Source organism: Pan troglodytes, chromosome 8, assembly GCF_028858775.2.
Source record: "Pan troglodytes isolate AG18354 chromosome 8, NHGRI_mPanTro3-v2.0_pri, whole genome shotgun sequence".
In the NCBI taxonomy this organism is placed as follows: domain Eukaryota; kingdom Metazoa; phylum Chordata; class Mammalia; order Primates; family Hominidae; genus Pan; species Pan troglodytes.
Window position 1 is genome coordinate 63,722,680 of NC_072406.2, and position 23,360 is coordinate 63,746,039.

The window sequence follows — 23,360 nt, forward strand, 5'->3', positions numbered from 1 at the left end:
AGGTGCTGCTCTTCACGACCATGTCCAAGACTCTGAAAAAGTTTGTGGAGAGCCAGGAAGTGGACAGGGTGGCTAGGTCATCTACAACATGCTGTATGTCAATGGCACATTTTCCTTATCCCATACCATACAACTGGTCCTCAGCCATAACAAGCTCACAGTGGTGCCACCAAACACAGAAGAACTGAAGAATTTGGAAGTGCTCAACTTCCTTAATAGCCAGATTGAGGAGCTGCCCACACAGATCGGCAGCCTTCAGAAACTCAAACACGTGAACCTGGGCATGAATGGGCTAAATACTTTGCCTGAAGGATTTTGCTTTCTACCCAGCTCTTGACCTTCTGGACTTGATGTACAATTTGAATGAAAATTCTCTTCCTGGAAACTTCATCTACCTTACCACCTTCCGTGCACTCTTATGTAAGTGACAATGATTTTGAAATCCTGAAACCAGATATTAGGAAGCTCACAAAGTTGCAGATACCCAGCTTTAGGGATAACAACCTGATCTTGCAGCCTAGGGAAACTGGGGAGTCTACCCAGCTTAAGGAACTCAACATTCAGGGCAACTGCCTGACCCTTCTGCTCCCAGAACTAGGAAACTTATATTTAACTGGTCAGAAGAAGGTATGCAAAGTGGAGAACAGCCCCTGGGTTACCCCAATTGCTGGCTAGTTCCAGCTTGATGTGTCCTGTGTGTTTGAATGTGTCTGTTCTGAGACATATGAGTACCTCTATAGCAGCACATGCAGGCAAATCCAGAACCACCAAAAAATAATAATCACAAATCAGAAAAGATGAGCTGGAAACACCTGACAGACAGTAACAAATAAGAAGTGGGCATTGGCTGGGCCTCTGGCCTCTTCTCTCACCAACATTTCTGTCCTTTCTTGCTCTGTCTCTCAAATAAATGCAATGTGCGTGTGAAAAATAAAGACATACAATAAAAGGCAAAATGTATTTTATAACTCAACATTCTATCCTTAAATACTTGGGAATTACTCTTTTAACAAGTTCAGTTACTAGCATAAGTGATTTAACAAGGAATCAAGTATAATTGGATTCTAAGTACCTTCAGGTACAATTTGACCCACATTGTTTTATTCAGTAACAGAAGAAAACACTGCACCTTATTTGCAACTTGACTGCATTTTCTAGGAAGCAGATAAGGTCAGATACTTCAGAAGAACTATTTATCTGCAAGGAGATATCCTTGTACCACACAGAGATTTAGAGGAATTAAAAAAAAACATTTTGTTTAATTTTTTTGTGTGTATATGGTGCAATTCAGTGCTTTTCCACAAATGATTCAATGGGAGACCATAGAAATAAGTTAGTATTAGTGTGGTCTTTGAAGCCAAACTGACCTCTTTACATAACTAGGCTTCAGCTATGTAATCTTAAGCACGTTACTTAAATCCTCCAAGACTCAGTTAGCTCATCTATAAAATGGAGTTAAGTGTCTAACTTTTTAATAGAGCAAGATTAAATGAAATTATGAATGAAACATGCTTTGCACAGTACATGGCACATAAGCAAACAATAACTATTAACCATACTTATTCTCATCTATAAAGTAGATGAAATGACTTCCCATTTTAGACTCTGCGAACCTAATTATATTATAGTTAAAAATATGCAGTATAAATGCTAGCCTATGTTAAGTGAAATAAGCCAGGCACGGAAAGACAAACATCCCATGTTCTCACTTATCTGTGAGAACTAAAAATTAAAAGCAGTTGAACTCATGGAGATAGAGAGTAGAAGAATGGTTACCAGAGGCTGGGAAGGGTAGTAGCGGGGGGATGGTTAATGGGCATGAAAAATAGTTAGAAAGAATAAATAAGACCTAGTATTTGCTAGCACAACAGGGTGACTATAGTAAAAATTAATGTAATTGTTCATTTTAAAATGACTAAAAGAGTATATTTGGATTGCTTGAAACACAAAAGATAAACGCTTGAGGTGATGGACACCCTACTTACCCTGATGTGATTATTATGCATTGCATGCCTGGATCAAAATATCTCATGTGACCCATAGATATATACACTTATTATGTACCCTCAAAAATTAAAAATTAAAAAAATAAATGCTAGTAAACCACAGATGGTAAGTCTTAGGAAATCTTGCATCACATTAAATTCTGTTTCTCACACAGTCTTTGTCATCCAGTGTATATTTTGCATTTATAGCACATCTCAATTAGATTAACCTCATTTCAAGTTCTCAATTGCTATGTGAAGCCACCATATTCTACAGTTCAGGATTGTGCAATTTCCACCTTCCCATTCCCAGTTGAGTAATTCTTATCTGGAGATGATCTCAGCTGGAAAAAGGGAATCTCTGCATTTTGCTTGTCAGTCCTGAGGCCAGTGACAGCTGTGCTTTTCTACGTTACTAAAAGAAGGTTTGGCATCAATGTTTAAAAAAATATAAAAAAGTGCATCTCTCATCCTGAGAGTCAACTTGAGCAAATGCAATCAGTCAGTCTTTCTCTAACCCTTGTGTAAATCTGGAATGTGTTTCTTTCTGCAGTTTGACATGAGCCCGGTCTCTGGATTGTAAAAATCAAACAAAACTGTCTGACCCTGAAATTGATTCTGCAGCCTTTCCAAGTCCAAGGACTTGCTTCCCTGGGCAATTGTGAGGCTCTCATTTTAGTGCCTCGGAGAAGCAGAGAAAATACAGATACAGACGGAACGAGATAATAGTAATAGCAATAGAATCAATAACTACACTTTCACTAGCATACGTTCTAGCATTTTCTGAGGCCTATGTGCCAAGAAGTGTGCTGTCTTAGATATCCATCATCTGATTTAATAGAATATAGTATTTTAAAAATTGGATCTCCTGAGGTTTTACAGAAAGACCCTTATTTAGATGAACTCTTTTAAAAACTAAGGTCAATCAAATTAGATACAGCACTACTAGCTTGCATTGTCAACCTCGTTAAATGTAATTTTCTTAAAGGATACCTTTCTACCCTCAAAAGCTCATGCACACTAAGGTTGACTTTTCTTTATAATCTTCCTAACTACAGAATATTATTACTGTTATTTTAATGTTCAATTTTTAAATTATTTGAAAGCATTTATTGAGCAGTTACAATATGCTGGGCACTGACCTAAGTACTTTATCTACATTATCTCATTTAATCCCTATGGAAACTAAATAGTAGACATTTATATTGTCATTATATTCATTTGTTAGATTCATTTACCTATGGAAAAATAGATGCTCAGTGATGTTAACAACAAAACAAAGAAAAATAAGCCACTTCCATTTTCACAAAGACACTAATTGACAGAGGTGGAACTCAAACCTCAAAAAGTTTTTGTGAGCATACTATTAGCGAATAAAATATTGCTATGATATGATATATTTATGCATAGCACAGTAATTTGTTTCCTCAAAAATTATATGAAATAATTACCTTTTTATCTCTTTATCGTGGAAAAATTAGCCTAGGTTACAAAAATCAAGGCAAGAAGTTGTTTTTGCTTCAAATAGCACTAGACTTATTTAGTTATTAAATAGTTCAATATTGGATAAAAGTGTAAGCTCCAGAATTAGATGACCTATATTCAGACTCTAATAATTTCCAGCTGAGTAATCAAGAACAAGTTATTTAACTCCCCTAAACCTCATTTTTCCCATCTGCAAAATGGAAGTAATAACTGCAATAGATTAATGCAGTTAGCACTGTGTCATACACATAGTAAGACCTTCATGAATATTAGGTTGGTTGTTATAATAATAAGAATTAAAATCTTATATATTTCTGCATTCTACAAGAAGTTCACAATACCTGGAAAAGGATGCTCTTTTTCTTTTTTCTAAATTGATATGTCAGGCTGGACACAGTGGCTTCCACCTGTAATCCCAGCACTTTGGGAGGCCAAGGCAGGAGGGTCACTTGAAGCTAAGACGGGTCTAGAGACCTTGTCTTTACAAAGAAAATTGTTTTAATTAGCTGGGCATGGTGGCACGTGCCTGTAGTCCCAGCTACTCAGGAGGCTGAGGCAGAAGATTGCTTGAGCCCAGGAGTTTGAGGCTATAGTGAGTTATAAGCACATCACTGAACTCCAGTCTGGGTGACAAAGCAAGTCCCTGTCTCTAAAAATAAAATAAAATAATTTATATGCCATAGTAGTACATATCTTTGGGATGCATGTGATACTTTGATACATGTCTACAATGTGGAATGATCACATCAGAGTAATTGGGATATCCATCTCCTCAAACATTTATTTTTTCTTTGTGTTGGGAATATTACAATTCTTCTAGCTATTTTGAAATATACAACAAATTATTATTAACTGTATAACTATAAAATACTATACTATTGAACACTAGAACTGATAGCTTCTCTCTCTTTATTTTTGTACCCATTAACCAACTGTTCTTCATTCCCCATCCTTCCTTTCCTTCCAGGCCTCTAGTAACCACCATTCTACTTTCAACCAACATGAGATCCACCTTTTTAGCTCCCACGTATGAGAGGAAACATGTGATGTTTGTCTTTGTGTGCTGTGCTTATTTCACTTAACACAGTGACCTCCAGTTCCATCTACATTGCTGCAAATGACAAGATTTTATCCTTTGTTATGGCCCATTAAGGTTCCATTGTGGCCCGGGCGTGGTGGCTCACGCCAGGCCGAGGCAGGCAGATTATCAGGTCAGGAGATCAAGACCATCCTGTCTAACACGATGAAACCCCGTCTCTACTAAAAATACAAAAAAAAAAAAAAAAAATAGCCAGGCGTGGTGGCAGGCGCCTGTAGTCCCAGCTACTCGGGAGGCTGAGGCAGGACAATGGCATGAACCTGGGAGGCGGAGCTTGCAGTGAGCCCAGATCGCGCCACTGCACTCCAGCCTGGGCGACTGAGCGAGACTCCGTCTCAAAAAAAAAGATTCCATTGTGTATATATCTAACATTTTCTTTATGCATGTATCCACTGATAGACACTTATGTTGCTTCCATATCTTGACTATTGTGAATAATGCCGCAGTAAACATGGGAGTACAGATATCACGTTCATGTACTGATTTCCTTTCAGCAGTGAGATAGCCAGATCATGTAGTAGTTCTCTTTTTAGGCTTTTGAGGAATCGCCATAATGTTTTCTGTAATAGCTGCACTAATTTCCACTCCCACCAACAGCGTAAAAGAGAACCCCTTTATTTACATCCTCTCCAGTACTTGTTATCCTTTCTCTTTTTATAGCCATTCGAACTGGGGTGAGATGATATCTGTTTGTGGTTTTAATTTGCATTTCCCTAATAATTAGTGATTTTGAGCATTTTTTGAAATACACCTGTTTGCCATTTGTAGATCTTTTTTCCAGAAATATCTATTCAGGTCTTTTACCCACTTTTAAATTTGATGATAATGATTTTTTTGAAGTGATTGAATTGTTTGAGTTTGTTTTGTTTTGTTTTGAGACGGAGTCTCGCTCTGTCACCCAGGCTGGAGTGCAATGGCGTGATCTCAGCTCACTGCAACCTCCACCTCCTGGGTTCAAGCAATCTTTGTATTTTTAGTAGAGATGCAGTTTCACCATGTTGGCCAGGCTGGTCTCGAACTCCTGACCTCAAGTGAAACGCCTGCCTCATTCTCCCAAAGTGTTGGGATTACAGGCGTGAGCCACCGTGCCTGGCTCTTCAAGATTTTCAGTGTATCCCTTGTCAGATGGATAGTTTACAAATATATTCTTTGATACTGTAGGATTTCTCTTCATTTTGTTGTTTCATTTGCTATGCAGAAGCTTTTTAGCTCATTGTAATTCCATTTTCCTATATTTGCTTTTGTTGCTTGTGCTTTGTAGGTCTTACCCAAAAAATCTTGACCCAGGCCAATGTCCTATAATGTTTCTCCAATATTTTCTTCTAGTAGTTTTATAGTTTCTTTCCTGGCTGTGCAGGGACTTGCTGGGAGACGCAAGCCTCTCTGAGCCAACAAGACCTGGTCCTCCAGTGTTGGCCTGACAGCAACCTCCTCAGGGGCCCAGTCTCAGCTCCAACCATTCTACTGCATTCCATCTGTGCTGAAACCTGCTGGGAGACATGCACCAGCCTGAGCCAAGGAGAAAGGGGTCTCCTTTTTGGTTTTAGAAAAGAGAGGGAGAGGATACTGTTTTCTGAGTACTGACTTTGATGAGGTGCCAAGCAACCTAAGAAAGCTGCTCATCTGTCTCATCTTGTGTCACATGTCAGGAGTTTCCCACTTTTGCACTAGGTGTTTGTAGCATTAACCTAAGTCCTTTGGATTGCCTAATAACACTAGACCTGAAGCAGTTGAATAGACTTATGATTATGTGTTTCTATTAAAGAACTTAGATACCTATCTGAAATGTAATAGTTTGCAAGTTCCCAATTTATTTTACTATTCATACTTTAAATTAGTTAGGAAGACTGGAAGAAGTTTAAATGCAACTACTGACCTCATTTCAGTTTTCAAGTCAACTTGCAAATTTTTCAAGTGACAGCACTTTTGAGATAACGGAGTTATAGGTTTATCAGCATGGGTCTGGATATAAGGTCTGGCATTCCTATGGCTATTTAAATTGCTCCAGACACATATTTCTGAAAATTATGATGATAGGAGTAAATAAGTTTCTGGGACATAATGACATCAATTCTGTAGTAAATTCTTTTTTCATTAATATCCTGCAAATTATCAAATTAATGGATAAAATACCCAAGTAATTACTCCAGAGAATATACAAGATGCATTTTAAGTTTGCTAGCTTTGCCTTTAAAAAATAGCTAATTTTCTTTCTTGATGTACGGACAAGAAGAGATCGGCTAGAGTAAAAACAAAAGTTACTTTCAACATAATGATTTCTTTATCATAAATACAAGCCTCAGCTCACTGACTATCATGTGATTTAAAAGAATAGCTTTCCCAGTGTTTTCCCTTTGGGACATAGATTATTTAAGTGCTGAATACAGTAACTTAAATATCTTATTCAACATAGAATAAGAACCTTGACTTTTTTCATTAGGTTAGAATTAGTGCATAGAAGCTAAGAAATAGTAAAACTTATGTAATCATATTATGCTTGGGAAACTTTGTTTTCTTGCAAACAAAGGTATTTGTTTCTTATTTATTGTGTTGATCATGAAAATAGCATCTCTACCCTGAGGTGTTACAAAAAATTAATCAAGTCAGCATGTATACTGCATATGTATCTTCTGGAATATTTACCATTTAATCAAGAACCTAAAAAATATATAACCTAGCTCCCAAAAAGTAACATCAGTGGTTAACTGTCAGGTTAAAGAAAAGTAAAATAAGGCTGGGCATGGTGGCTCACGCCTGAATCCCAGCACTTTGGGAGGTCGAGGTGGGTGGATCATTTGAGATCAGGAGTTCATGAGCAGCCTGGCCAACATGAAGAAACCCTGTCTCTACTGAAAATACAAAAAAGTTAGCCAGTCCTGGTGGTGTGCACTTGTAATCCCAGCTACTCGGGAGCCTGAGATAGGAGGATTGCTTGAACTCGGGAGGCAGAGGTCGCAGTGAGCCAGGATCGCACCACTGTACTCCAGTCTGGGCTACAGAGTGAGACTCAATCTCAAAAAAAAAAAAAAAGTAAACTAAAGATAGCAAAAAATATGTTTCTCTTTTCTTTTTTAAAAATGTTTTTAAAAAATTAAAGAATTAACAGATAAAATTGCACGTACAGATGCGTCACTTAAGGTCAGAGATATGTTCAAAGAAATGCATTGTTAGGTAATTTTATTGTGCAGACATCATAGAGTATATTTACAAAAGCCTGGATGCTATAACCTACTACACACCTAAGATATGCAATACAGCCTATTGCTTTGAGGCTACAAACCTGTACAGTGTGTTACTCTACTGAATATTTTAGGCCATTTTAACACAATAAGTATCTGAGTATATAAATATGTCTAAACATAGAAAGACACAGTAGAAACACAGTATTACAATCTAATTGAGATCACCATCATATATATGATTCATCACTGACGGAAATATCATTATGTGGCACATGACTGTATTTACCATGCAAAAAATGATAGTTTGAAGTATATATACATTGTGGAATGACTAAGTCTAGCTAATTACCATATGCATTACCACAGGTAGTTACCATTTTTGTGGTGAGAACACTTTATATCTATTAGCATTTTTCAAGAACACGGGAATATTATTAACCATAGTCATGATGTTATACAATAGATTTCTTGACCTTATTCCTCCTACATTACTGAAATTTTGTATCCTTTGACCAATATCTTCTCAACCCCTTCCAAAATCCCTCCCCACTCCAGCCCCCGGTAGCCACCATTCTACTCTTTACTTTTGTGAGATAAGTTTTTTAGATTCTACGTATAAGTGAGATCATGCAATAAATTTCTTTCTGTGCCTGGCTTATTTCACTTAACGTGATGTCTTCTAGGTTCATCCATGTTGTCTCAAGTGACAAGATTTCCTTCTTTTTAGAAGGTTGAATAGTATTCCATTGTACATGTTTGTGACATTTTCTGTATCCATTCATCCACTGATGGACACTTCGGTTGATTCCATAGCTTGGCTATTGTGAATAGTGCTGCAATGAACACGGAAGTGCAAATATCTCTTCAATATACTAATTTCATTTCCTTTGGATATATACCTAGTGTTGGTGTATATTGGTATATAAGTATATATACATTGGCATTGATGGATTATATGGTACTTCTATTTTTAACTTTTTGAAGAAACATTATACTGTTTTCATAATGGCTGTATTAATTTACATTCACACCAAAGTACACCAGGATTTCCTTTTCTCCAGATCTTCGGTGATACTTGTTATCTTTTGTCTTTTTGATCATAGCCATTCTAACAAGTGTGAAGTGATACCACATTGGAATTTTAATTTGCATTTCTCTGATGATTAGTGATGTTGAGCATTTTTTAATATACCTGTTGGCCATTTGTTTGTCTTATTTTGAGAAATGTCTATTCAGGATCTTTGCCTATTTTGGGGAGATATTAGGTACATTTTATTTTTTATTTGTTTTTTATTTCAGAAGGTTTTTGGAGAACAGACGTTGCCCATTTTTAATGGAGTTACTTGTACTCTTGCTATTAAATTGTCTTAGTTTCTTACATATTTTAGGCATAGCTTGCAAATATTTTCTCCCATTCTGTAGGTTGTCCCTTCACACTGTTGATTATTTTTTGCTATGTAGATGCTTTTTATTTTGATGTAATTTGTCTATTTTTGATTTTGTTGCCATTGCCTTTGGTGTCATATCCAAAAATTCATTGCCCAGGCCAATGTCATGGAACCTTTTCCCTAGGTTTTCTTCTAATAGTTTTATAGTTTTTGGCTTTACATTTAAGTATTTAAATCATTTTTAGTTTATTTTTGTATATGATGTGAGATAAGGGTCTAATTTCATTCTTCTACATGTGGATATTCAGTTTCCCCTACACCATTTATTGAAGAGAACGCCCCTTCGCCCTTATATACTCTTGGTGCCTTTGTCATAAATCAGTTGGCTGTAAATGTGGAGATTTATTTCTGCCCTGTCTCTTCTGTTCCATTGGTCTATGTGTCTGTTTTGTCATACAAAAGACATAAGTAATTTACAAATAGCATTACAGTATTAGAGTATTGTGAATTTAACTGTGTACTTATTTTTACCAGCGGGTTTTATACTTTCAGAGTTTTTGTGATACTCACTAGCTTTTGTGCTTTCAGCTTAAAGAATTCTGTTTAGCACTTTTTGTAATGAAGTAGATGGTAATGAACCCACTCAACTTTTGTTTTTCTGAAAATGTCTTTAATTCTCCTTCATTTCTGAAGGACAGCTTTGCTGGCTACAGTATTCTTAGCTGGGTTCCTTGTTTTTTGTTTTTGTTTGTTTGTTTGTTTGTTTTAACAATTTAAGTATGCCATCCCACTCTCTCCTGGCCTGTAAGATTTTTGCTGCGAAGTCTTCTGCTAGCTGTATTATAATTTTTTATAAGTTATTTGCTTCATTTCTCTTGCTGCTTTCAGGATCTTCTCTTTGGCTTTGATTTTTGAGTTTGATTGTACTATGTCTTAGGGAAATCTTTTTTTTTTTTTTTTTTTGGATTAGATATGATTGGAGACTTTTGACCTTGTACTTAGATACTTACATCATTCTCCAGATTGAGAAAGTTTTCTGCAACTGTTTTTTTAAAATAAATGTTCTAACCCCTTTATCTTTCTCTTTTCCTTATTTAACTCCCATGACTTGTACATTTGCTCTTTTATTTATTTATTTATTTATTTATTTATTTATTTATTTGAGATGGAGTCTCACTCTGTTGCTCAGGCTGGAGTGCAGTGTTGCAATCTCAGCTCACTGCAACCTCCACCTCCTGAGTTCAAGTGATTCTCCTGCCTCAGCCTCCCGAGTAGCTGGGATTGCAGGCATGCGCAACCATGCCTGTCTAATTTTTGTATTTTTAGTAGAGATGGGGTTTCACCATGTTGGCCAGGCTGGTCTTGATCTCCTGACCTCAGGTGATTCACCTGCCTTGACCTCCCAAAGTGCTGGGATTACAGGTGAGAGCCACCACACCCGGCCACATTCTCTCTTTTGATGCTGTTCCATACATCTTGTAAGCTAGAAATATTACAAGAATTTCTTTACTTTTCATATTTTTTCTCATCTGACTGTATATTTCCTTATATTTCTGACTGTATGTTTTCAGTTTCACAGATTGTTTCTTCTGCATGATCTTTTCTACTGTCAATGACCTCTATTGCATTTTTTCATTTTGTATTGTTTTCTTCCAAGATTTCTGTTTGACTTTTTTCAAATCCTGTATTAAATTTCTCATTCTGGTCACTTATTGATTTCTTCATTTGGTGAATTGTTTCTTTATATTTTCTTGGAGTTTGCTGAGCTTTCTTAAAAGAACTATTTTGAATCTTTTTCAAGCAATTATGTTTGTTTAGTGATATGATATTTCCCCAATAGTTATTGATCCTTGTGTCTGCATATTTGAGGAATTAGGTATTTATTCCAGTCTTTGAAGACTGGCTTTGTTAGGAAAAGCCCTGCGGCAGGTACAGCGCTGAGGTGTATCAGAAGCTGGGGCAGCTGTGGGTGGCACGGTGCTCCTCATAGTCTCAGGTGTGCCACAGCAGTTGCAGTCCTGGGGTAGTTCAGAAGGCCAGGACAGATGTGGCTAGCATGGTGCTTCATTCAATAAGCCTGTGGCTCTCTGTCGTAGGCATGGTGCTGGGGTGGCAGAAGCCCTTGGCAGATGGTGCTTCCAGAATCCTTGGGACCACTACAGCCCTCCCAGTGCTGGAACAAGCTAGAAACATTGGTCAGAGGTACCTGGCATGGAATTAGGGCACACTAGAAGCCAGAGGCCACTGCGGCCAGGACTGCCTGCTGCTGAGGGATGTCCAGAGCCCAGAGCTGTTGATGTAAGCCCCATGGTGGTGCAAGCTGGAGACTGGGTTCACCAAGCAAGTGTGAAACTTGGAGCTTCGTGGTCTCATCTGGTGCCAGAGTGTTCTAGAGGCTCAGTCTGTGAGTACCAGCCTGAAATACAGGTCTGGGGGTTTCTGTCCAGCTGGGTTTTACTGTGGCAGACCCAGTGTTGGGGTCCAAGGCAAAGTCCTGTGCTCACTTTCCTCTCTTTTCTCCAAGTAGATGGTATTTCTCTCTATGCTTAGCTGTGCAACCTGGGGTTGGGGGAGGGATGATGTGAGTAATGCAAAATTGCCTTTCTATCATCATCAATGTGTCTTTTCTTATTATTGTGCTGCAACTACATATCGTGACCTCTTACCTGGGTTCCTTAGCTTTTGTGAACATATTTTCATGCATGGATATATGTGCAAATCAATGCTTCTCCTGGGGCAAGTATGATCACTGGAGAGTTCCACTCCATCATCTTTCTCTGCCCCCTAATCTATGGTTTTGTTAAAACGAATAAGAACTATTTCTTATGTCAGCTGGTTTTAGTAGGCCTTTAAGTTGTCATGTGGCTTAATGGGTGTTTTTGAAGAATAATCCTAAAGGGGAGCAACAAAAAGGTCATGGTTATCATTAATTGTGATTATAATCACCCACAAATATTTACTGAACACCCATTCTGAACAAGGTACTCTCATAAATACAGTCATGCCCTCAACTAAATATTTCTTTGGTAAACATTCTTTTGACATGAAATCTTAATGAAGGGAAAGACTTACCTCATCAAAATGGATAGATATCCATCAAATCCCTTTAAAAAAATATGGAGACATGTCTGGTATGCTTTTGAAGATTTTTGAAATGATTTTTCTCTTCCTTAGACCAGTTTTGAAATGCTTTGAAAATGTTTATTTTTACAGGGAAGGCATAACACTGAAAACATTATTTGTAGGTAGAATGAGGTCCTAATGAAATTCACAGGAGTTCCATGTCAGAAAGTGCATGCAGTGGTGTTCATAATTTCAGGGAGGAAAATGGGCCATGCTATTCCTTATAGAACTTGGTACCGGACCTCGATTGTGACCAATTCAAATTTTCTACTCCCCTCCCCCCGAAAAAATCACACTGAAGAAGGTGAAAAAGATCAGCTTTTTATAACTTTTTAGTAAAATTTAGTTTAGCTGTGTTGAATATATTTCAAGGGCCAAAATTTAGGTAAAACTATGAGCTATTCAATGGGCAGTTTGGTTAGAGGGAAAATCTATGTATGTAAAGATAAAAAGTCACAAGGTTAGGTAGTATTAAAGAAAATGAAGATGATGTTAACCCAGTGACTGTAGGGAAACTCTTATGGAGAGGGAGAGAGTTAGTTTCTGGCTTCTGTTGACCTACTGTTCATCCACTGAATTGATTAGTGTAGTTACTTTTTCATATCATCTCACTGGCCTCAACCATTGGCATCTCTGCCTAGAAGGAACCACGATTTGGGAAAACATGAAGGACTATTCTCCTTGTGCCCTGTGGAAACAGACCTAAGTTCTGAGTGACCCAGGCAGCCTTCTGTTGGTCTCTCTGATGTCCCCATCACTGTAGAGTAGAACAAGGATCAGTAATAGTCAACATTTATCCAGTGCTAACTAGAGCAGAGAGTGCTATCTCCTTTAACCTCCTAACAGCTCTATGAAGTAGGTACAATTATTATCTCATCTTGAAGATGAGGATACTGAGGTTCAGGCAGTTTACATAACTTGCCACAAGCCACAAAACGGTGGGTGGACATCATGGTCTTAACTGAAGATATGACATTTTTAACTACTTTCTCAAAGCCATCTCTTAAAGAAGCTAGTATAAGTCTACTCAGTGTTCATGCCCATGGCTGAAGCAGAAATAGCTTGGGTTTTGAAGATAATGTAAACTCAAATCTCAGCCTAGTTATCTACTCAATGTGTGACACTGGCTATCTAATTCAACCTTCAGTATTGGTTATCTTAATTGTTGTGCAGATAGCAAACTTAGCTCATGTTAGTGCTTACTATGTGCCAGGCACTGTTTCAAGCACTTTATGAATTAACTGAGTAGTCTCTACAATATAACTATGAGGAAGATACTGTTATCACCCTCAGTTTTACTAAGGTACATGGTGGTTAAGTGAGTTGCCTGAAGTCACCCAGTAGGAAAATGGTAAACCTGAGATTCAAACTCGCATAATTTCTAACTGCTCTGGTCTTCTGACTGTGGAGAGAAAAAAGCTTAGCACATGTTGACTGTGTAGAACATAGCGAGGTGCTCACCCATCATAAATGCCCATCCATTTTCCCTGTTTATCCAAAATGTTTGTATAAAATTATTTCAAATATTTTTTCTGGGTTTCTAAAAGTAGTAGTACTGAAGTGCAAGGCAGCTTCCATGTTCCTCAAATACATCAGTGAACATGATTTTCCATGCTTTCACTGACAGGTATTAGAGATGCTACAGATGGAAGACAGAAAATCCAAGCCAGTTCCATCAGGTGGTACTTCAACATACCTTTCTCTATTGATCCTTTGCTTTAACCTTAATCACCTTATTCTTGTTCTCTTCACTTTGTACCTGCATCATAGTAACAGCTCCATAACTAGTCTGTCAGCTTCATTTTTGCCCTGCTTAAATTCATTTTTAACAGATTGCACCCAGAGTTATTTTTCAAACACACCAATTATGTCGCTGTTCTTTTAATTGATTCAGACTGCATTTATGATAATGCCGAAACTCTTTAATAAGGCCATTTATGTCTCATCTCTTGCCTCTGGTCTTCTTCCCATGCTGGTTTTATTGGCTTGTAATAGGAGTCCACTGCCCTTCCTTTCTTTCTCTCTCTCTTTCTCTCTCTCTCTCTCTCTCTCACTCACACACACATACAAACACACATGCATTGACCATCTTTGCTTGGGTGTCCCCTTCTACTACTCTTCAGATCAGATCTCAACTAAAATGTAAATTCTCCAGGATATATATATTTTCTCCAAGTACAAATCAGATACCTTTCTAAGATATGTGTTATCACACCATCTGAAATTAATTTTCTGCCTGCTCTAGAATGCAAGTTATATGAGGGAAGAAACCGTGGCCTGGAATATAATAGACAATCAATAAACATTTATTGTTATAAATGAATGAATGAATGATTGAATGAAGAGATTAGTAATTAATGAGGTCTAACATAGTAATGGCTTCTTGCAGAACCTCTTCAGCACCACTGTATTTCAAGCAATCTAATCCTTTGTTCCTCTCTTCCATGGCCTCTTTTCAGCCAGGACATACTTTTGCTTACCCCAACTCCAATAAAAGTAATCCGTTTCCAAGGAACAACTTTTATCTAGCTAAATTGGCTATGAACTCCCACCCATTTCTGAAATTTTCTGTAATGGCAGAGAGAGGGTAAAGGAGGGAACCAGCAGTTATTGCTTTCACAGAAACAATAGAGGAGTTAAAGAAGCTTAAACAGGAGCATGGTGACTAAAGGAGCCCTAATTAGAGGAGAGCAGAGGCAGAGGGAATCAGGGTGCCTAAAAGGGAATGTAGGAGAAGACTTTCAGACAAATGTGATGTCTAGATGTTTGCCTTTTCTATTAAGGGAAAAACAGGAGGACGTGTTTAAAACAAAATATGAGTGCTTTGATTAAGCAAAAAGGTTTTTCCTGTCAGGTTTCTTTCTTTTTTTTTTTTTTTTTTTGAGACGGAGTCTCGCTCTGTCGCCCAAGCTGGAGTGCAGTGGCCCTATCTCGGCTCACTGCAAAGCTCCACCTCCCAGGTTCACGCCATTCTCCTGCCTCAGCCACCCGAGGAGCTGGGACTACAGGCGCCCACCACCACGCCCGGCTAATTTTTTATATTTTTAGTGGAGACGGGATTTCACCGCCTGTCAGGTTTCTTAATTCCCCCAAATTTTAAAACCTCTGTCTAAATCTGTAATATTTTAGTTTATCAATGTTCTGTGATTGGTCAACTTCTTATTTTACTTACCATCTTTGTATATTTTAGTTCTGTTGTTTTTGACACATTGTATGAAAGGAGGTTTTTCCCAGACCTAGGAATCTAAGAATAAAACTGGGTTTTTAAACTTTTCTAAAATATTACTTACCAAAATATTTTCCTCTGTCCCATTACAAGCTAGTCATTATCTTCTTCTATCCCAGAATTTAATATAATTTAGGTACACTTTTAAATTCATTTATGCTACATACTTTTTTTTGAGATGAAGTCTTGCTCTGTTCCCCAGGCTGGAGTGCAGTGGCATGATGTCGGCTTACTGCAAACTCGGCCTCCAAGGTTCAAGCGATTCTCCCGCCCCAGCCTCCTGAGTAGCTGGGATTACAGGTGCATGCCACCACACCCTGCTAGTTTTGTGTGATTTTTAGATATCTGCACGAAAATACTACAGAGATGTCACCTTACTTTCAGGGAGCAGCCAACTTCTGTATAATTCAATGTTTCAACAAAGATCATTGAGTAGTTAATACATGCAGAGAACTATGGCTGGTTATAAAAGGTGTGGGTGCAGGTCTCTGTTTATGAATGGATTAAGTTTCAAGAATCCCTTTGCGAAAGTCAATTATGTAGAAACTTCAAATGCATTTTCCTACAGAGATCATGGTTATAAATGGTGATTTGATTTCCCCATATTTAGCTCATAAATTAGCCAAGTTATATTTGAAATAAAAAGTAGGAAAGAATGTTAGAATACCAAAAATCAATTAGAGAGCAATTATAGCAGGCTGGGCATGGTGGCTCATGCCTGTAATCCCAACACTTTGGGAGGCCAAGGTGGGCAGGTCACCTGAACTCAGGAGTTTGAGACCAGCCTGGCCAACATGGAGAAACCCCATCTCTACTAAAAGTATAAAAACTAGCCAGGCCTGGTGGTATGCACCTGTAATCCCAGCTACTCAGGAGGCTGAGGCAGGAGAATCACTTGACCCTGGGAGGCAGAGTTTGCAGTGAGTCGACGTCATGCCACTGCACTCCAGCCTGGGCAACAGAGCAAGAGTCCATCTCAATAAATAAATAAATAAATAAATAAATAAATAAAATAGCATAATTGAATTTAAAAGTACATCCAAATTATATTAAATTCTTGTGTAGAAGAAGAGAATGACTAGCTTGTAATAGGACGAGGAAACACAATAAGCTGTCACATCCTCTCCCCCTCTTATGGCACACACTGCTAATTGATCATGGCCTCCATTTTTGTTAAGCCCTCAACCTCAAAATCCTTCTTAAAACAGTGTTTTCTGCAACCACTACCATCCCAGTTATACCTGGCATAGAGAAATTGTTTGGCATTTTGTTGATAGAGATGGCATTACTTCCAACATTGTAAAGCAAAGAAACTTATAGTAGTCACTTGGGGACAGGAGACAAGGTGGAGATAGGGGCAGACCAGTAATAAATGGACACTTCATGGCATTAGTTCACAGGATTTGGCCAAAACAAATGATTAACCTTAGATGAAAAACAGGGTTTCTAATGGCCATAATGCCCAAAATAATTTATAGATACAATGCTATTCCCAATAAACTACCACTGACATTCTTCGAAGAATTAGAAGAAACTATTTTAAAATTCATATGGATCCAAAAAAAGAGCTCATATAGCCAAGACAATTCCAATCCAAATGATCAAAGCTGAAAGTATTATACTACTGGACTTCAAACCATATTATAAGGCTACAGTAACCAAAGCAGCATGGCACTGGTACAAAAGCAGACACATAGACCAATGGAACAGAACAGAGAACTTAGGAATAAGACCACTCCTCTACAACCATCCAATCTTTGACAAACCTGACACAAACAAGCAATGGGGAAAGGATTACCTATTTAATAAATGGTTCTTGGAGAACTGGCTAGCCATATGCAGAAAACTGAAACTGGATCCCTTCCTTACACCTTATACAAAAATTAACTCAACATGGATTAAAGACTTAAATGTAAAACCAAAAACTATAAAAACCCCAGAAGAAAATCTAGGCAATACAATTCAGGACATAGGCAAAGGCAGAAACTTCATGATGAAATTGCCAAAAGCAATTGCAAAAAAAGGAAAAATTGACAAATGGGATCTAATTAAACTAAAAAGCTTCTGCACAGCAAAAGAAATTATCATCATTATGAACAGGCAACCTACAGAGTGGGAGAAAATTTTTACAAACCAGCAATTTGACAAAGATCTGATATCCAGAATCTACAAGGAACTTAAACAAATTTACAAGAAAAAAATCAACCCCATTAAAAAGGACATGAAGGGACACTTCTCAAAGGAAGATATTCATGCGGCCCACAAACATATGAAAAAAAGCTCAACATTACTGATCTTTAGAGAAATGCAAATCAAAACCACGATGAGATACCATCTCATGCTGGTCAGAACAATGATTATTAAAAAGTCAAGAAACAACAGATGCTGGTGAGGTTGCGGAGAAATAGGAATGCTTTTACACTGTTGGTGGGAATGTAGATTAGTTCAACCATTTGGAGGAGTGTGTGGGGATTCCTCAAAAATCTAGAACCAGAAATAGCATTTGACCCAGCAATCCCATTGCTGGGTATATGCCCAAAGGAATATAAATCATTCTATTACAAAGCTACATGCATGTATATGTTCATTGCAGAACTATTCACAATAGCAAAGACATGGAATCAACTCAAATACCCATCAAAGATAGACTGGATAAAGAAAATGTGGCACATATACACCATGGAATACTATGCAGCCATATGGAGCTAGCAGCCATTATCCTCAGCAAACTAATGCAGGAACAGAAACCCAAGCACTGCATGCTCTTACTTGTAAGTGGGAGCTGAACAGTGAGAACATGTGGACTCAAGGAGGGGAACAACACACACTGGGGCCTGTTGGGCAGTTGGGTAAGGGGAGGGAGAGCATTAGGAAAAATAACTAATGCATTCTGGGCTTAATACCTAGGTGATGGGTTGATAGGTGCAGCAAATCACCATGGCATACATTTACCTACGTAACAAACCTGCACATCCTGCACATGTACCCTGGAACTTAAAATAAAAAATTAAAATTTAAGAAAAATAAGGGTTTCTAGGCTAGGGGTTAGCCACACTGAAACAGTCTGGTAGGAGGGAGGAAGTGGAAATAGAGCCACATAGCTAGTTATGAGATAGATGCCCTATAAATACATGGACCAGGGGCCATGGAACTTGTGTCAGAATTCTCAATGGGAAGCATCTCCCTGGATTGTGTAAAATGAGATGCTTACATGTAGCACTGCCATTAACTGGGTAGTCAAGGATATTGGTTCTTTTATTCTAAAGAAGTTATCATTAGTCTTAATTGAACTTCATCATTTCAGATAAATCTGGGAATCTTTGGGATGTCTGATTAGTGATGCTATGATTCAATTAGATTGTACAGTCAGAAATATTACCTGAGGTTGAAATATTTAATAGGGTACAGGATTTTGTTCCTACTTTTTTGTCAAATGATTTTCACAGAATAGCCCACAAAAGATACCTAGCGCAATGCTAAGTTTGTCCTGGAGAATAATTGGAAAAAAAATCAAAATGAAATATGATTGCCTTAAGAAATGACCAACTTAATAATAGGCCATGTTTGGAAAGCCCTGGGTAGCATATATCCATTTCACTGTCACATGTAAGTATTCATTAAATTGGGGGAATAAATTGGGAGAAGGGAATTCCCATAAGTAGTCTTAAATTTTGCCAAAGCTTAATTTTAAGCTCTATTTTCTAGGCAAAATCTTCAAAAGCCTTAATACTTGAAACATATAAGAAATATAATTTCTTTGACCTTCTCCTTTACTTACCCTTCTTACTTTACTTAAAGGCTCAAGTTGTTTGAGCTTATAAAGTTCTTGCTATGAATGGCCAAATATGTTTGAGTCATGGTTTTGGAAAATCACATGATCCATACCAGAGGAGAGCTGTGTCTTCAAATTATCTTCTAGAAAGTTTCACCAGAAAGTACAAAAATGTTTACATTTTAGAGAAAGGAAGGAGATATAAAGCATAATTCATCCTGAAATATTTATTTCAGAAATCATGCAATTTTCAAGATATCTTCCAAGTTTCCAGCTTTTTTCCTGACTTTAAATATTTTTAATAATTTTAATTTTTATTAGACATATATATACATTCACTGTAGAAAATTTAGAAAACAAAAAAGAAAGTAAATAAAAATTTCATAAGATACCATAACATTTTGTATACATTATTTCAATCTTTGTTCTATATTTATATATATTTATGTGTATATTCCTTTGCATATAAGTTCGTGTAGTATATGCTGTTTTTAACTATTTTCTCATGCAAAGTATATAATTAACATCTTTGCATGTAATTAAACATTATTCTACAATATCATTCCAAAAGCCATATAGAAGAACTCCATATGATGAAAGCACTATGATTTAAGTATTATCTTACTGTTGATAATTTGGTTTTATTACAGTTTTTTACTTTTCAAAAAAACTCTGTAAATATTTTTGCTGCTTAATCTCTGGTCATCTGTGATTATTTCCTACAGATAAATTCCTAGAAGACTTGCTGAGACAAGATGTTATCACATTTTTAAGGCTTTTATCTTTCAAAAAGATTGCACCAACTTATACTTCCATCAGTAGTATGATGAACTGCTTTATTTACTTTCAGATGGAATAAAAGCCTCTGCTAGTGGATCTCAGCTTTATAACCATTTTATAGGAGAATCAGTCTTAGGATGATTATCCATTGACTTTTTGAAATAGTTGCCACTTTGTTGTGTCTACTTTTGTAGCATTAGCCTTCATTTCATTATGTCAGGTTAAAGACATTTTTATATATTAAGAAATTCTAAAGAAAAGAAACCTATCGCTCTGACATTTTCCATTGATAGCTTGAACTGCTATTCTAACATGTTTATAACTCTAAGCCATTTGTTTTTTAAGAGGTTCTTTCTAAGAATATATTGTACTTAACTGATGGACAAGGTTTTGACTTTGCCAAACTCATTTCTAATCATTTAATCTTTTTAAATCATCTTCCTCTTATCAGTTTAATCTATGTTAAGATTGTATTTTTATTCACAGTTTGCATGTCTACAAGTTTCCAAATGTTTACTTCATTTCAAAGTACTTGCTACTATAATGCATGTTAAACATAGATGAATATGCAAAGACTTAAAGCCATTTGGATTTAGAATTGCAAAGTCTCTTTTAGGTCATGAGCCAGGCATAATGCCCTACTAAGAGAAGAAATTACTGCATCAAATCACTCTTGAGCCAAACCAATACATATCTCATCATTTCATTAAAGCTATCTAGCTTCAGAGAACACCTAACTTAATGCATTCAGTTGTCTTGAAAAACAGCCGAGGAGTTTTTCTTTGAGAAAAGTTCAGTGCCTGATAATCAATAGAAAACCACAGAAAATATCTGAAGTCTCAAAAGCATATGTCTGGAATGTTGTGAATAAGACAATCTAACGGGGCAGATGGGGTAAGAGGGTCATTTTATCCATATTAAAAAGATTAAAAACCAACGTTCTCAGTAATTGATTCTACATCTCACATAGACCTACATGCAGCTTGTTGATAGAAAAAAATCCTCCTCAGAAACTTTCCCCATTAGCTAATTCAAAATATCCATTCATCCAAAGAGTCTCTACTCCATGCTCTTGGTGGGAACCCAGACTGATTTCCATAAAATATCCATATTTTATCATCACAGCTCATAGCATCAAATACATATTCCAGTGTTTAAATTGCCTTGAAGTCAATTAAGGGAGTAAAGGGATTTAACAAGAGGTGCCTGAGAAAGATGTATTTCAAAAGATTTTATAAACTATTACTTTTTTTAAAGGCAATTTCTGTGAATAATTTTCTTAAATATCTATCTACATAGAATTGTGTTAGAAAAAGAAAGCCAGGTTATTCTTTTGAGGTTTTATATTGTAAAAGTCAACAGGAAGTTATTTTTATCATGATTCACAACCTGTGGTTGAGCAAAGGCTGAGCATGATAGAGGCAGAACAAAGAGAAGTAAAGCCTGTTGTTGGGACTGTTGTTTAAATATCCTTTTCTTCTGACCCCTACACAGTGCTCTGCTTACGTTTGATACTTTAAGGATCCCTAACTTCTCTTGTCTTCCCTAAGGCAAGTGTTATGGCTGGGAACTTAAATGGCTATTCTTAAACCTCACAGTGTAAAGTGTGTCTCCAACTCGTTCCATATTGTTTTAGAGCCACTTGTGATTTAATGTGGTACATTTCTTCTCCTGGCACTTGATATTTGGTAGGAAGTGGTGTATAGTGACTTAAAGGAACAAGAGAGTTCCAAGGGTAAAGTATCCGTATTAGTTGGCTCTCATGCTGCTAATAAAGACATAATTGAGACTGGGTAATTTATAAAGGAAAGAGGTTTAATGGACTCAGAGTTCCCCATGGCTGGGGAGGCCTCACAATCATGGCAGAAGGCAAATGAGGAGCAAGTCACGTCTTACATGGCAGCAGGCAAGAGAGCTTGTGCAGGGGAACTCCCATTTGTAAAACCATCAGATCTTGTGAGACTTATTCACTACCATGAGGACAGTATGGGGAAACCTCCCCCATGAGGTTTCCTGGCCCTGCCCTTTATACATAGGGATTATTACAAGTCAAGGTGAGATTTGGGTTGGGACACAGCCAAACCATATCAGTAACCGATATTAGATACCAGAGAGAAAGCAGAGCTGAAGATGACACGTATTTTAGCCTAGAGGCCCTTGCTGTTGAATCTTAAATCCAGGCATAATGGTAACACCTCATTTTATTAAATATTCTGAAGTAAGGGGAGGACTCCTAATGGTTATTTGTAGGATAAGTAATAGGAGAAGGGGGAATGAGTTTTTGTGGATGTGTACAACAGCGGGTAATTGGGTCCAACCTTCCTTACAAGGGGATTCTCATTTTAAGATTAGGAAAATGTCATACAGAGAGAGATTTTAAAGGATTAAGAGAAATAGCTCAATTTTTTTTCACCTCCTCATACAGAGAAATACCACAGAAAGGACAAGATGTGATCAAACTTTCTAAGAGACACAGAATTAAAACATAGAGAAACAAGAACTATTTTTAAGTGAAATAAAACATCAGAGTCAAGATCAGGAACTTGTTTGTTTGCCAATTCAGAATCTCCTGGACAACTTCCTAAATCTGTATCAAAGTCCTGAGTCATCACATTTGATTTAATTTTTAGCTCCATTTAACTTCTACTAGATCATATGCAGACCTAATTTTCATCTGAGTCACTTCTATACTCTCCTGTCACCAAAAATAGAGTTTAAATTATACAATAGACTTATAAGTATTTCAAATACCATTACAGGTAATACAATCAGAGAATCATAATAGCCTCGTATATCCAAAAACATTAGTGATTATACTTATTGTTTCTTGTCCTAAAGTAAGACAGCAATATGAAGAATAACAAACATTCAGGTGTTCATTCTATGAATATTCATCTGTGTTAGATTATTCTCAGTTGCAGTAACATTCAGTCCTTGGATTAAAAGTTAGGAGGGGTTCATCCATGAGAAATGTGAAAATCAAAAAGAAAACACACATTACCCTATGTATTACCACATTAGACAGGAATTCAGGGGTAGGGGTTAAGGTAGACTTCATAGGAAAAGGGAAACTGCTATACAGCTGGGCCTCAGGTAGACTAAATTATTTTGCTAGTTGGATGTTTGCCCAAAATTCACTGCAATGTGAGCTTCCATGCTACCACTTTAGTTGTTGGACTTCAGAATCTCTTTCAACAACATAGATCAGTAACTCAACTCATGTTGTCTATACTCTTTCTTGTATATCTTTTTTTCCTTCCGTCCCCACTATCACCTGACTTAATTCTCTGTATCTCCAGTTCAAGCTCTGGGGAGAGATA

At 37.1% G+C, this 23,360-nt stretch overlaps 1 protein-coding gene and 1 pseudogene across 7 annotated transcripts in view; both read left to right on the forward strand.

The window, feature by feature from the left end:
* PRKG1 (protein kinase cGMP-dependent 1) overlaps positions 1–23,360 on the forward strand; it is a 1,291,606-nt gene that overhangs the window by 329,070 nt on the left and 939,176 nt on the right. The window lies entirely within an intron of this gene.
* The window catches only part of LOC129136188 (ras suppressor protein 1-like), a 172,261-nt pseudogene that overhangs the window by 106,248 nt on the left and 42,653 nt on the right, over positions 1–23,360 (forward strand). Inside the window, exon 1 of the transcript XR_008537532.2 lies at positions 1–23,360. This exon is cut by the window's left edge and continues 106,248 nt beyond it; it is cut by the window's right edge and continues 42,653 nt beyond it. The product of XR_008537532.2 is annotated as a ras suppressor protein 1-like (transcript).